The sequence below is a fragment of the Centroberyx gerrardi genome, chromosome 5, assembly GCF_048128805.1.
Source record: "Centroberyx gerrardi isolate f3 chromosome 5, fCenGer3.hap1.cur.20231027, whole genome shotgun sequence".
NCBI classification, from domain to species: domain Eukaryota; kingdom Metazoa; phylum Chordata; class Actinopteri; order Beryciformes; family Berycidae; genus Centroberyx; species Centroberyx gerrardi.
Window position 1 is genome coordinate 4683012 of NC_136001.1, and position 12664 is coordinate 4695675.

The window sequence follows — 12664 nt, forward strand, 5'->3', positions numbered from 1 at the left end:
CTGGAGTTTTTACATGTATATTAATAAGAATTAGCTTTGGTCAGAATACCACGCGAAATCATTACAGAGCCGCTATAAGTCCTTCTACTGGTATTGCCATTATTTTTTTCCTCCAAGATTTTCAAGCTAAATAAGTGGTTTCTATTTGTGGTGAGGCCACTTACACCCTGTAACTGATGATTAATGTTCCCTAAGTAATTACTGTGGATAAGTGCATGTTCGCTTGCACGTGTGTGTGTGTGTGTGTGTGTGTGTGTGTGTGTGTGCGTGTATGTGTATGTGTGAGTGTGTGTGTGTGTGTGAGGTTTCTATTCATACAGCATACCAAAATGAAGTCCCTTTTAATGTTTTTTAGGAGAAGCCATGCAACCATTTTTATGCAGCGATGGCTTTTGCTGAGCGTGCACATTCTTTTTCAGCATAGCATTGCTCCACACACACACAGTTACTCACATTCACACTGGGAACTGCCCAGTCCAACCACAGTCTTCCACTGTTGGCCTCTAGTCGGTCTGGGAGTTCAAACCAGCGACCTTCTGGCCCCAACCTCTAAGCCTACTGCTGCCCCAACTCTTTTAGCTCAAAGATTCATTAGGACATCATGTAATGCTCTCATTAAACTCTCCACCTGCAGCATGTGCCTGTGTCTAGACCTGATGTAGCTGGATTACACTCAAACCTGGCGTTAAAAAGCGTCTCCTGTACACACATTCAAATCTGATTTCTCTTTCCCACATACATCTCTCCCTCTGGTTATATTTACGACTTTTAACACTGACAGTAAACGCCTCGTCTCGCTTGGTCCCCATCCCCCAGTGTCCATTTTTAGCCAGTATGTTACTATCTGAGCTGCCCTGCTGCCTGTTTGATTTGTTTTCGAGATGGATTCGTGCACGAAAGTTTATTTCCGTTCACATAGCTCCTACATGTGGATTGGAGACTCGCTGGGCCTCATTCACGAAACTTTTCTTAAATTTTTCTTACTTTTGTTATTAAGAAACATGCCTACGATAAACCAATGTGGGATTCATGAAGCTCACGCATGTTTCCAAACACACATTCCAAACTAACAAATTCAGGTAAGAAAAAAAACGATGAATGCCGAAATGTTCGTGGAAACATTTGTAAGTCCAATCTGATCGTACGCACGTTTCGTGAATGAGGCCCACTGCATTTACGCTTTGTTGTTAATGTGCGCAAAATGTGACTCTGACCACCTGATGATTGGATCTTCAATGCCTCTCGGTTGCATTTACACTTGGACTTTATGTGGGGTTTTTTGCGCTATCCCATTACAATCCGGATCACCCAGGACGCATGTTGATGCCAGGTGTAAAGGGGGTTAAAAGCATACATATGGGAACATGTGAACACACACACACACACACAAACACACACAAACATATACCCACAGCATCCAGCCATCCAGCCAGCCATCTTTGCCGGCATGGTGTTTGCTTTAAAAGCCTTGTCGCCAGCAGATGGTTTTCCAGCTAGGGAACACTGGCTTTGTCATTAGCCAGTAGCGGGTGACGGGGTCCGTATCCAGAGCTGGATCCAACCCTCTACGGTGGGGGTGGGGGTGGGAGTGGAGGGGGAGGGGGTGGGGGGTTGTGTGTGTGTGGAGGGAAGAGGAAGACCCCGGAGGAGGCGTTAATCGAATTTCTCGCTGTCCAGCACTCCAGCGCATCCCCATCGCTGAGAGATTATGCCCCGCAACCCCTCGCCGCCTGCCAAAAAACTCTGTTTATCAGCACCGCCGAGGCAATTTCAGATGCACCTTTTAGAGCCCCGGCAGCAGCGGCGTGCTGCACCTTATCCATTCAGGTGTCTTAATCTTGTCAGGAGGCGTGCACCCCCCGAGTCGCTCAGATCTCCATTTCTTCCGCCTTCCCCTTCCACCGCGGCCATGTTTGCCAGGGTGAGGCAGGGTCAAGGTAGCAGGAGGGCGGGAGGCGAGACGCAAACAGAGGAGGGGAAACAAGGACAGCGAGGACAAAGAAAACAGATGGTGGGACGAGACGGAGAGACAGAGGTTCGGTATCGATGAGGCATCACACCTGCTGGCACTTGTCCCACTTCCAATACCAGGGCAAGCAGTGAGAGAAAAAAATAGAGAGTGTTGGGGTTTGACGGATGTACGAGTTTGCCAATATATCGGGCCGATAGTGGTCGTTTATTAAAAATCAGATATCGGGCCAGTCAATGTCGCCCAACTCTGACAGGATGGAGGTTCCTCCCTGTTCCCTCCACTCCCACCACTCCCACCCCCACCAAACCACATAGAGGCTATACCAATCATCTACACCATGGTCTTATTTGTTTACAGTAGGGATGAGGCGATATGCTTATCTCACAATACGATTCAATACGCAATATGGGGTTCACGATTCAAGACAACCACGATACGATGTAATAAATAAAAGTTCAATTGTGCAGAATTATGTTTATTTCTGAGCCCAAATTTTTCTAGCAATGGCATTGGCTTGCTAGAATGTAAACAACAATCTAAAAATGTCATTACAAAGTTCTAATAATATTTCAATATTTCAAAGAAATTGTGATTGGTAAGCCATCTCATTTGTGATTACTACAGCAGAATAACTAATATCGCAATACATATTGTCACATTTTTTGTATTGCGATATATTGAATTTCGATATATATCGAAATTCCATCCCTAGTTTACTGTGATGATACCAAGGTAGCACCATTTATTTGACCATGACATATTAATGAATACTACATGTAGCACCTTTAAAGATATTGAATATTGGCAGGTAATATCAGTTCTCGCCAGCTTCCGTTCAAAAATATCGGCATTCCGTTTGGCCTTCAAAAATCCATATTGGTCGAACTGTGCTGGATCCACCTCTCTCTCTTTCTCCTTTTTCTTCTCACTCTCTCTTACACTCATAAATCTCCAAAGTCTCTCAGCAGTGGAAAGGCATCATGGGAAGGGTCAGAGATCAAGAAATCCAGGTGTGTGTGGGGGGGTTACGGGAACCCCCCCACACACGCATAATGTGGAGGCTAGAAGCGATGATTCAGTAATCCTGTGTTGTTAATGAAGGGTTTTGTGTGCCTCCAGGCTCAAAGGCATATTGGTAACGGAGGCGTATTGAATCAGCACTGACCCTTAAGGTTAACTCTTTGGCGAGGGAGAGGAGAGCAGCGTGCCCAGAGGCTATCGATTCACAATCACTCATCTGCTTGGCCTTCCTTATCTCCGAGTCAGACACCAACTCAAGTATGCATTTGATTTTCCTTCTCGATCCCTCTCTCTCTTTTTTCTTCTCTTTCTATCTGATTGCGCCCTTCGCTTCTTTAATCTCTCCTCGAAGCTCGAGGCGCAATTTTGCGTAGGTTTTTGCCTTTCGACGTTTAATCACCCCGTCAATTTGGACGCTCGGAAGGAGGTTCTGTTCTTTGTACCATTTTGTCGTTTTTTATTTACCCTAATAATGGAACATGACGCCCATCTATTCCCCCCCCCCGTCCCGACAGTTCCTTTTGTTCAACGGAGAGATGTAAGCCGCTTAATTTCATATTCGGTCCTACTCCTCAATTAAGCGGGTGATAATTGCCGGGCGGAAGGCGTCTCGGCTTGACGCAATAGGTGTTAATCCGCTCACCATGCTGGATGACGCAAGGACGCAGTAACGTGAGTGTGTGGGGTTTGATCTACAGCTCTTTGTTCAGTAGCCCCCCCCCCACCCCACCCACATGGGTATAAAGAAGTGGTGTCCCTCCTTTCCTTTCTCTCGCTATTTCAATCCCTTGCTCTCTCTCTCCTCTTGCGCAGCCCATCTTACTATTTGATTCAATCTAGTTCCCTTTTAGCGCATTGATCCGGTTGCTTTCGCTTAACCGACTCGTTTCTTTCTTGTTTGCTTCTTGTATCTAATCATTTGTTACTTCTTTTCTCATTCCTCGGCTTCCTCTTTGCTGCTTGCTCCCCCCCGGCAGCCGTCGTTACTCCCCTCATGTCGTTATATTCAGTAGTGTGTCACGGAGGTGGGATGGGCCCGCCTCATTACTGCATACAAGCATCATTTGTAGTCAAACGCACACATATACACTCGCATGTTACACTGCTGTGCTATACAATCTGCTGCAGAGCTGCGACCAAGAACAAACAGGCCAAATCACCCCCTAGATCAAGCAAAAGTCATTACAAATAGAAGTATAGGGTGCTTCTAGCGGATTGCCCTTTCAAAGGCACGATTAGATCGGAAAACGTGACGGTTAGACTTTTAACTTCCAATTAAGTCACATTTGTACTCAGTGTAAGGCTTAACTGAGTTGTTTGACTTAACAGTGTCTACTGAATGACTGCACGATAATGTTTGCCTAATTAAAGCAGCCACTTAACCGCAGGAGCAAGGAAAAACACAACCACTATTCCTAATAGAGCACATTCATGGTTCTGAAAGCCCGAGCTTTGTAGAGCATCCCCCATATTGTCAGTTTCTTGAGCGCGGCCCACTGTGCGTTACTTTATGCGGCTTTTATGCGCCTGAATGGCTCTGTTGAGAGCTTTTTGAAATAGAGACACCTGTCCAAGACCGAAGAGTAGAGGCGTACATGCGAAGGCCACATGGTGCATCAGGAAAGAAAGAGGGCAATGCAGCGCTACGGGCCACATGAGCATGAGGGTACAGCCCGGACAACATGCCAGTGCGCCAAATGCACTGACATTTTGCGCGGCGTCTCGCTGCACAATGAAACGCCCGCAGGACGAGGATGTATCTGTGAATATTGAAATGTCACATGAGAGGACCATGAGTTATTAAGAGAAAGGGCCCATTTCAGAGAGAGCGAGAGAGCGTGCACCAGATGCCTTTTGTCTCCTCTCCGATTCTGCAAAGCGACATCTGTTATGGATTGTTTCATACGCAGTGACCTTCAAGCCTACTTAGAAAAAAGAAGGAAAGAGATAAAGAAGAGTGCGTCTCATTTCTCTTTTCGTACCCCTCATCCTTGGTAAATGCTAGAGACGGGTAGAGAATTCTTTTTTTTTTCCTCTTTATGTGGGAAGGCGATGCCCACAAATCACCCCTGCCATCCTACACCAATCAGGTGGAACATTACTAAAGATCACCCACAGTCCTCTGCTCTGAATACTTATGGGAAGACTGGTGCCTTCTGGGTAAAGTTCAGCAGGCCCGGGCTATACTCCATCAGGCTGTCATCTGAGTCACAAACTAGAGCTAGAAGGCTTTTTAGTGGCACTCAGTGGAACATAGTCAGCGTACAGAAAGGGGAATAAAGACGGGTAAAAACTCGCAATCACTGTTCACCGACATGATTTGAGGATTTGGAAATAGCAAGAGTCAGTGAGACACACTCAGTAGTTTATCAGACTTGCCATGCCAAGTTGAGAAGTGTTTTTTTGGTCAATCGCATATTGCTATCACAGCGGTGTATGCTTTAAAATAAAAAAAAAGAAGGTGGTGTGGGTTGGTGGGTTGAGGTACGATGTCATGTATTGCTATGGCAGTGGGGAACGGGTGACAGCTTCCATTGGGGCAGGACAACGGGAGAGTACATTAACAGGATGGCTGTTAATGCACTCTCGCTCGCTCTCTGTCTCTCTATTACTGTCTTTCGCTGCCCTTGGCTGAGGCTCCAGAAAAACTCATGAGCTCACGCTGGGGCCGACTCCTCTGCGAGGGGCCGATTTCTCTCTCTCTCTCTCTCTCTCTCTCTCTCTCTCTCTCTCTCTCTCTCTCCTCTGCTCTGATCGACGTCCAGCCATCCACAAAAGCCTGCCCGGTCCACTTCCGCTACCCCCAACCACCACACACCCCCCCCACATCCTCTCCTCCCCCCCTTTCTCTTTACCCGGATCTCCTTAGCCCCCTCCCCCCCATTACTCCATAACCCTAAACCCCCTTCTCTGTCTCCTTCACTTCAACCCAATCTCCCTTGTCCCTTCCCTCACCTCGATCCCCTCACCCCCAGCCCTTTATCTGTGTCCCTCAGCACCCCCCTCCCCCCCCTCCTCCTGCCCCCCCGTTTCCAGTGCCAGGGCATTTGGTCAGCCACCAGCAGGCCGCAGGAGGACCATTACGGCCCTGCCAGCCCTGCTGTAACGCGACAGCTGCTACACTAAACCACCTCACCTCCACCCAGAGAGCCTCTCTACGCCTGGAGGGGTTGAGGGTGGGGGGGTCTGCATGGATTTAAGGCTAGCTTTGCAAGGTTTTGGCGTGTGTGTGTGTGTGTGTGTGTGTGTGTGTGTGTGTGTGTGTGTTCGGTGGATGTCCTTCAGCAGTAAGAGGTATTGGAGGGAGATGTAAAGAATGCTAATGAAGTGAATCGCCAGAGTAAAGGACTGACTTGGCCGGCCCTGGCGTACAGTGTATGTGTTTGTGTGTGTGTGTGTGTGTGTGAGTTATGTGCACATTTGTGTGTGTGTATGCTCCTGTGCATTTGAACGCCCCCGATGTTGCGCGCTCCTGAAATCAAGTGAAGAGAGAGAAAGTGAGAAGTGGGGGAGCCAAGGTTAAGTACAGGAACACAGTGATGGGCTGTGCATTTTAATTAAGGCTTGAGCAAACACTCTGCAATTTCCTTAAATGGCCCCCCCTGTGATGGATGACAGGAACCAGTGTTGTCTATTTTTCTTCTCAAGAGGAACTTTTGTGCGGGTGGCAGTGTGTTTGGACACAGAAGGCCAGGCGAGCCAAAGTCCCCCGGTCCTTTAAGCTTTATTGACTCCTGGCACTGAGGGAGAGTGCGAGAGAAAATGGGAGTTACCTTGGAGTACATGCCTGCTGCATTTGGTATGTGGTGTTGAGCGTGTGTGTGTGTGTGTGTGTGTGTGTGTGTGTGTGTGTGTGTGCGTGCTGTGTATGTCAGTGACTAACAACAATCCATCCACCAAAACTGACCACTTCCAGCTGCACTGGGCAAGAATTTTATCCAAAGGACTATTCTCCTATTATGTTAAAATTAACAAATGCCTTTTATGTTTTTGGCTCAAATTGACCCCAGAAATTTAAACCTACCAAAAATTATTGTAATTACCCAAGTTTACACTTCAGAACATCAGCAAGTAACACATAGCATTTAGTCAATAATAGAAAAAATAGAAGTAAATTAGTCTCCAAAATAATCTTTCAAAGAGCTGAGACAGGACCTCATTGGCAGAAATTCAGATCTTCAAATCTTATGTTATGGCCCTAAAGCATGGGACATTTTTTTAAAGATCAACAAATTGCATGCAAAAGTTCCCTCAGTATCAGTCAAACCAAAGAGAAAGAAAATATGTGTAAAACTTTTATATTTTCTCTGGTTTTATAAGGCTTTTGTGCTTGAGGTCAAAATGACCCCAAACAACATGAAATCAGGAAAAGTCATGAAATATCAAGCTGGAAAAATAATGTTAATCATATTTTTAGAGACGTTAATTGTTGAATGGGGTCAAATTGACCCCAAACATAGAAACATTAGTTTTTGAGGGAGCGGAGAGTGTTACGCCTTCAATTTCCTCACACAAATTTCCGCTTTGAACTGGCAAACAAACCGAAACTGACCACTCAATAAGCTTGCTTCTACAGCTTATATTCTATTCTATTCTATTCTATTCTATTCTATTATTCTATTCTATTCTATTCTATTCTATTCTATTCCCTCCATAATGCCACAGTGATATGATGCCAATTGTTTGTGCCAATTGTGTTTGTACTTTCACCATTTTTGTGCTACAGCCTCCGCCAGCTTCCCGGCTGTAAAAGCTGATTGCATTCCTTTTTTTTCTGTGTGCAGAGGTGGCCCGAAAAAAAAAAAAGCGTAACCTCTCTCTTTTTCTCTGCCTTCATAAGGGCATTTCCCTTTAATGCGCAATGAGAAAACTCTATTGTGTTAGAATACATTAATGCCGGGTCTGACCAGTAGCTCCCGGACTTCATAGTGGGACTCAGTGGGACCAATAACCCCACAGCCTGTCCAGAGCTCAGTGGTATGCAGAAGAAAGCGGATTTTAATACTGTCTGATGAAGACAAATGTTGTGTGCATGTGTGTGTGTGTGTGTCAAATCAAGTCAAGTCTATTTATATAGCCCTTTATCGCAACAGCAGGTCTCAAAGGACTTTACAGAGAACGAGCCAAAGTAGATCTAACCAATCAACAATCAATGACAAAACAAAGTGAGGCAATACAGTGTGCAACAGAATAAAACACAAGGTTGGAAAACATGTTGGAAAGACTCATGCATGCATGTGTGTGTTTGTGCATATTAAACCCAGGAGAGCGGCCCATGTGCTGTAACACGACTGCAAAGCTCAATGAGCCTCTGTGTGGTGTGTGTGTGTGTGTGTGTGTGTGAGCTACCTTGTTAATGAAGCATCTGGTATTGCTGTGTTTTCAACACCCCAGACCTTTCTTTGCACAATGGCCATCAGTTTTTCTATATGTATAGTTCTTGCATTCTCTCTCTCTCTCTCTCTCTCTCTCTCTCTCTCTCTCTCTCTCTCTCTCTCTCTCTCTCTCTCTCTCTCTGCTGTGTGGTGATGCAGATGAGCTCTGACAGAGTCTAGGGAGGAGGCCCGGTAGTGGAGGAGAGGAGGGGTGGATGCAGCAGAGGAGGGGAGAGGGATGAGAGAGGGGTGCAGAGGTCTGTATGAAGGCCAGTTGAGTCTCTTCCCTGGGCCTGCCTGACTATCCCCATCACTCCAGTGTGCGCCATTTGCAGATCCGGAGAACTTTTCCTCCATCGCCCTAACCTCGGCGTTAGGGGACGCGACTTTGAAAAGTCTAGTTTGACAAGCTCCCAGTTACTTCACAGTGGAAGAAGTTGAACTAGCGAAGCTCCCCTCCAGACAAATCCAGTTTTTGTTAACTGAAGTTACTTAAAAAAGTAGTTCATACTGCTTTTTTTCTCACATCTACAGTACATCTGCAGTATTGTGTAATACAAAATCACATGACTGCCAAAAATACCACTCCTATGTCGGCTTACTACAACTGGACTGGACATACCACACACTCTCACATGATGGTTTCATTATAAGGGCATTTAGACAGTCTGGTAGGAATGGGACGATATATTGAAATTCAATATATCACGATACAAAAATGTGACGATACGTATCGTGGGTCAGAAAAATGAAATGCAATATTAGCTCCATGTTATTCTGCTGTAGTAATCACAAATGAGACGGCTTGACCATCACAATTTCACAAGCTCTCCATCCAAATTATATTATTTGCACTTTGTATGACATTTCTAAATTGTTGTTTACATTCGAGCAAGCCAATGCCATTGCTAGAAAGATTTGTGGCTCAGAAATAAACAGAATTCTGCACAGTCATACTTTGCTGTCATTGAACTATTATTTATCACATCGTATCGTGGTTGTATCGCATCGATTTTGGTTGCTTGTTATGTTGGTAATCTAGGAATGAATGCCTATTCTACTGTTACACTCGTAAGAAAAGCTCAGAATATAAATGCCTATAATGTAAATACTCATATATCTTCAAGAACATTCTATTTATCGTGATCGTTTTCCCCTTGACACCACTGAAGCCTCTTTTCCTTTCCTCCCTCCCTCTCTCTCCCTATTCTTGCTCCACTGCCCAACAGTGGGCCTCTGTTCATCTCTCCTCCTCCTCCTCCTCCCATCCTCTACCACTGAGTGGTTGCCATGCAGCGGGCTGTCCGTCAGTGACCCGGTAACTGTTGCTAGGAGAGGAGTGTAATTTTATCGACGGTGCTTAATTCCTCTCCTCTTTATGCTCTCCCTTCACTCCATATTCCTCTTTTTGTCTGCTCTTCCCCTTAAGCCCATCTCTCTTCTTTCCCCCCATCTTACTACAGATATCCTCCTTCTCCTCCTTCTCCTCCTTCCAGCCTAATCTGTCATTCCTCTCCTTCCTCCTCTCTTTCCCTGTCCTTCACCTCTGTTTCAATCCCGCTCCCCACCCCCCGACCCCCTTCTCTTTCGCTGTCACCGACTTAAACATTGTTATTCCCATATAGGAGCCCCTATAGGAGAGTTGCCCGAGATAGATTCAGTCGGGTCCGCTTCGGCTGTCCACGCACCTTAATGGGGCATCAGCTCTGGATAAATAAAGTCTGCTAAATGGCCAGACACGTCTGAACGGCCGCGGCCGCGGGGGTTAACTCCTGAGGGTTTATGGGGGGAATGAAAACAGGGGAGGAGAAGACGGAGAGAGGGGTTGGAGGGGGGGTGGCGAAAGAGGTGGTGGTGGGGGAGGGGGGGTGGCGAAGGAGGTGGTGGTGGGGGTTGCATGCAGACATGTTGCAAAGCAATTTGGGAAAGCCGCCGGCCGTCACGACGTGATTGAATGAAGGACACACTCAGAGGCTGAGAGAGAGAGGTCGGGGTGGGGTGGGGGGGGATTGAGGGTTTACTGAAGGCGGGGAGCGAAAGGCAAATTGATGAAAGCCGCCGAGTGAAAGACAAGAGAGAAAGAGGGAAGGGAAGAAGATGGGCTTGGCGTGGACGACGAAGGGGTTAGGGCGGGGTCTGTGCATAATTACATTTTCTGTTCTGAGCAGTATTGGGAATCAATAATGTAATTCATAGAAAAGCCATAGAGCTGCCTCCCATTGGCATTCACAGACATGAGCCACGCTTACATCCCCAAGAATTAAAACGAGAGGAGAAGGGGAAGAGAGGAGAAGGGTGGGGGTGGGGGAGGGGTTGTCTGTCATTGAAACAAAGACTCACCCATTGTTCACCCTGAGCCTTTAAACTCCCACAATGCCTTGCAAAAGAGGACTTTAGGTTTCCATTACGGCTTGATTGACGTTTTCTGGTGGCCTTCTGTCCTTGCGGAGACGGTTTGGTCACCAAGACGCTCCGATATATACAAGATAGAAGGTAGCTCTGCCATCCGCCACACACACACACACACACACACACACACCTCCCCACACCCCCATAATCACAGGTGGTCACTTTGGGGTCAGATGTGATGTGAAATGGCAGTGCCCCCCCCCCCCCCTCCCCCACTGCTGCCAAAGTGTATTTATGGCGGTCTGAGGTGAGAGTTGGCGAGGTGTGTGGGACAGTCTCTACTGAAAACCAACAACAGCTTGCATCCTGGCAAGAGGCGGCCACCGCTGATCACATCTGACAATGGAGAAGAGGGACACACACACACATACACACACACAGCCCCCCCCCCTCCCCCCCAGTGAGTACACTGCTCTCTGCCTCAGTGACCAGTCTGCAGTGTGTTGATCAGAGACTCTACACTGTACCCCCCTCCAATGGCAATCTGTAAGACGGTCACCTCAAGCAAAGCGCCAAAAGGTTTGCCCGCATTACAAAGAGCGCGCCAGACTGGGACGGCAATCTATTTGAATACGGTTTCAAATGAACAACCTAAGATACGCTTGATTCATCATGCCAAACACCCAAAACTGCACCCCACCGTCCCAAGCACAGACATTCCAGTGTTGTAGATGTGACTAATTTGAAGGGGAACCCGTGAATAACACAGTCGACAGATCAGGCTCGATGGAATTGATGTAGAATTGGTCTACCTTGGAATACAGTATACAAGTAAGATATTCCAATGATGCCAACCTGACAGTTGGGATGTTGTCAGTGATCTATTGTAATAAAATGTTCTTCCTTGCTGCAAAGGTAAGAATATTTTATAACCTTATGTTACGTGATGAGGTTTCCACTGGGGAGCCCCGAAATCAAGGACCTAGAGGATCTAAATCTATATCAACCTCCAAGATTTTCCCAATTACATGAATGATCTTAGTCCAGTACTTCTGCAATTTATCACAGGACCAGAAGCAATGAGTAAGGGTACATATCTCCATTTTGCACTTAGGCATAAAGAGGAGGAAGAGTTGCTAAAGGTGGATTTGAGTTGCTTTGGTATGATAACATGTAGTTATTGATTTGGCATATGTCCAGATATCATCCCCTTCATTATCACTTATTGACACAGATAATTCCCTGTCCCAGAGACTTTTCACTCTTTCTATATTCACAGCAGACTTTACCTTCAGGACATCACAAGTAAACCCACACACATCCTCCCCAGTGTCTCCGGTTGCCACTTTAAAGAAGCTCAGCATCCTAGGTCTGCCTTTTCTTTTATAGGCACTGAGAAGGGCTCTCTTGGCCCAAGAGGAGGTGATTTCAATTTCCATAGAGAACCAAGAGAGGCCTTTTGGATTTTTACCCAAATGGAATGCATGAAGAATTTGAAAAGACATCCTTTAGATGTGTTCATATGCTGTAATATTCCTGACTGTGAGAGGGGAATTTATGTGCTTAAAGGGTTGGAACCCTAAGGTGCCTCCTACAAAAGCTTATAGCAATTCCTTATTTATTTAAATACTAGGGATGGGACGATATGCTTATCTCACGATATGATTCGATACGCAATATGGGGTTCACGATTCAATACAACTATGATACGATAATAAATAAAAGTTCAATGACAACAGTATGACTGCAGAATTATGTTTATTTCTGAGCCACAAATCTTTCTAGCAATGGCATTGGCATGCTAGTTTTAACTATTCATAGTACATCTCAAGAGTTAAAGCATTGACTTAGGATCAGTTTTGGCCTATGATAAAGAATAGGTTCCAGTGGACAAAGGGGACCTGGTAGGGGCGGGCGATGTAACCATCTTACATCACCGCAACTTAGA

The 12664-nt window shown here is 46.1% G+C and overlaps 1 protein-coding gene across 1 annotated transcript in view; it reads left to right on the plus strand.

Moving 5' to 3' along the window:
* The window catches only part of LOC139923744 (receptor-type tyrosine-protein phosphatase gamma), a 316355-nt gene that overhangs the window by 54299 nt on the left and 249392 nt on the right, over positions 1-12664 (plus strand). The window lies entirely within an intron of this gene.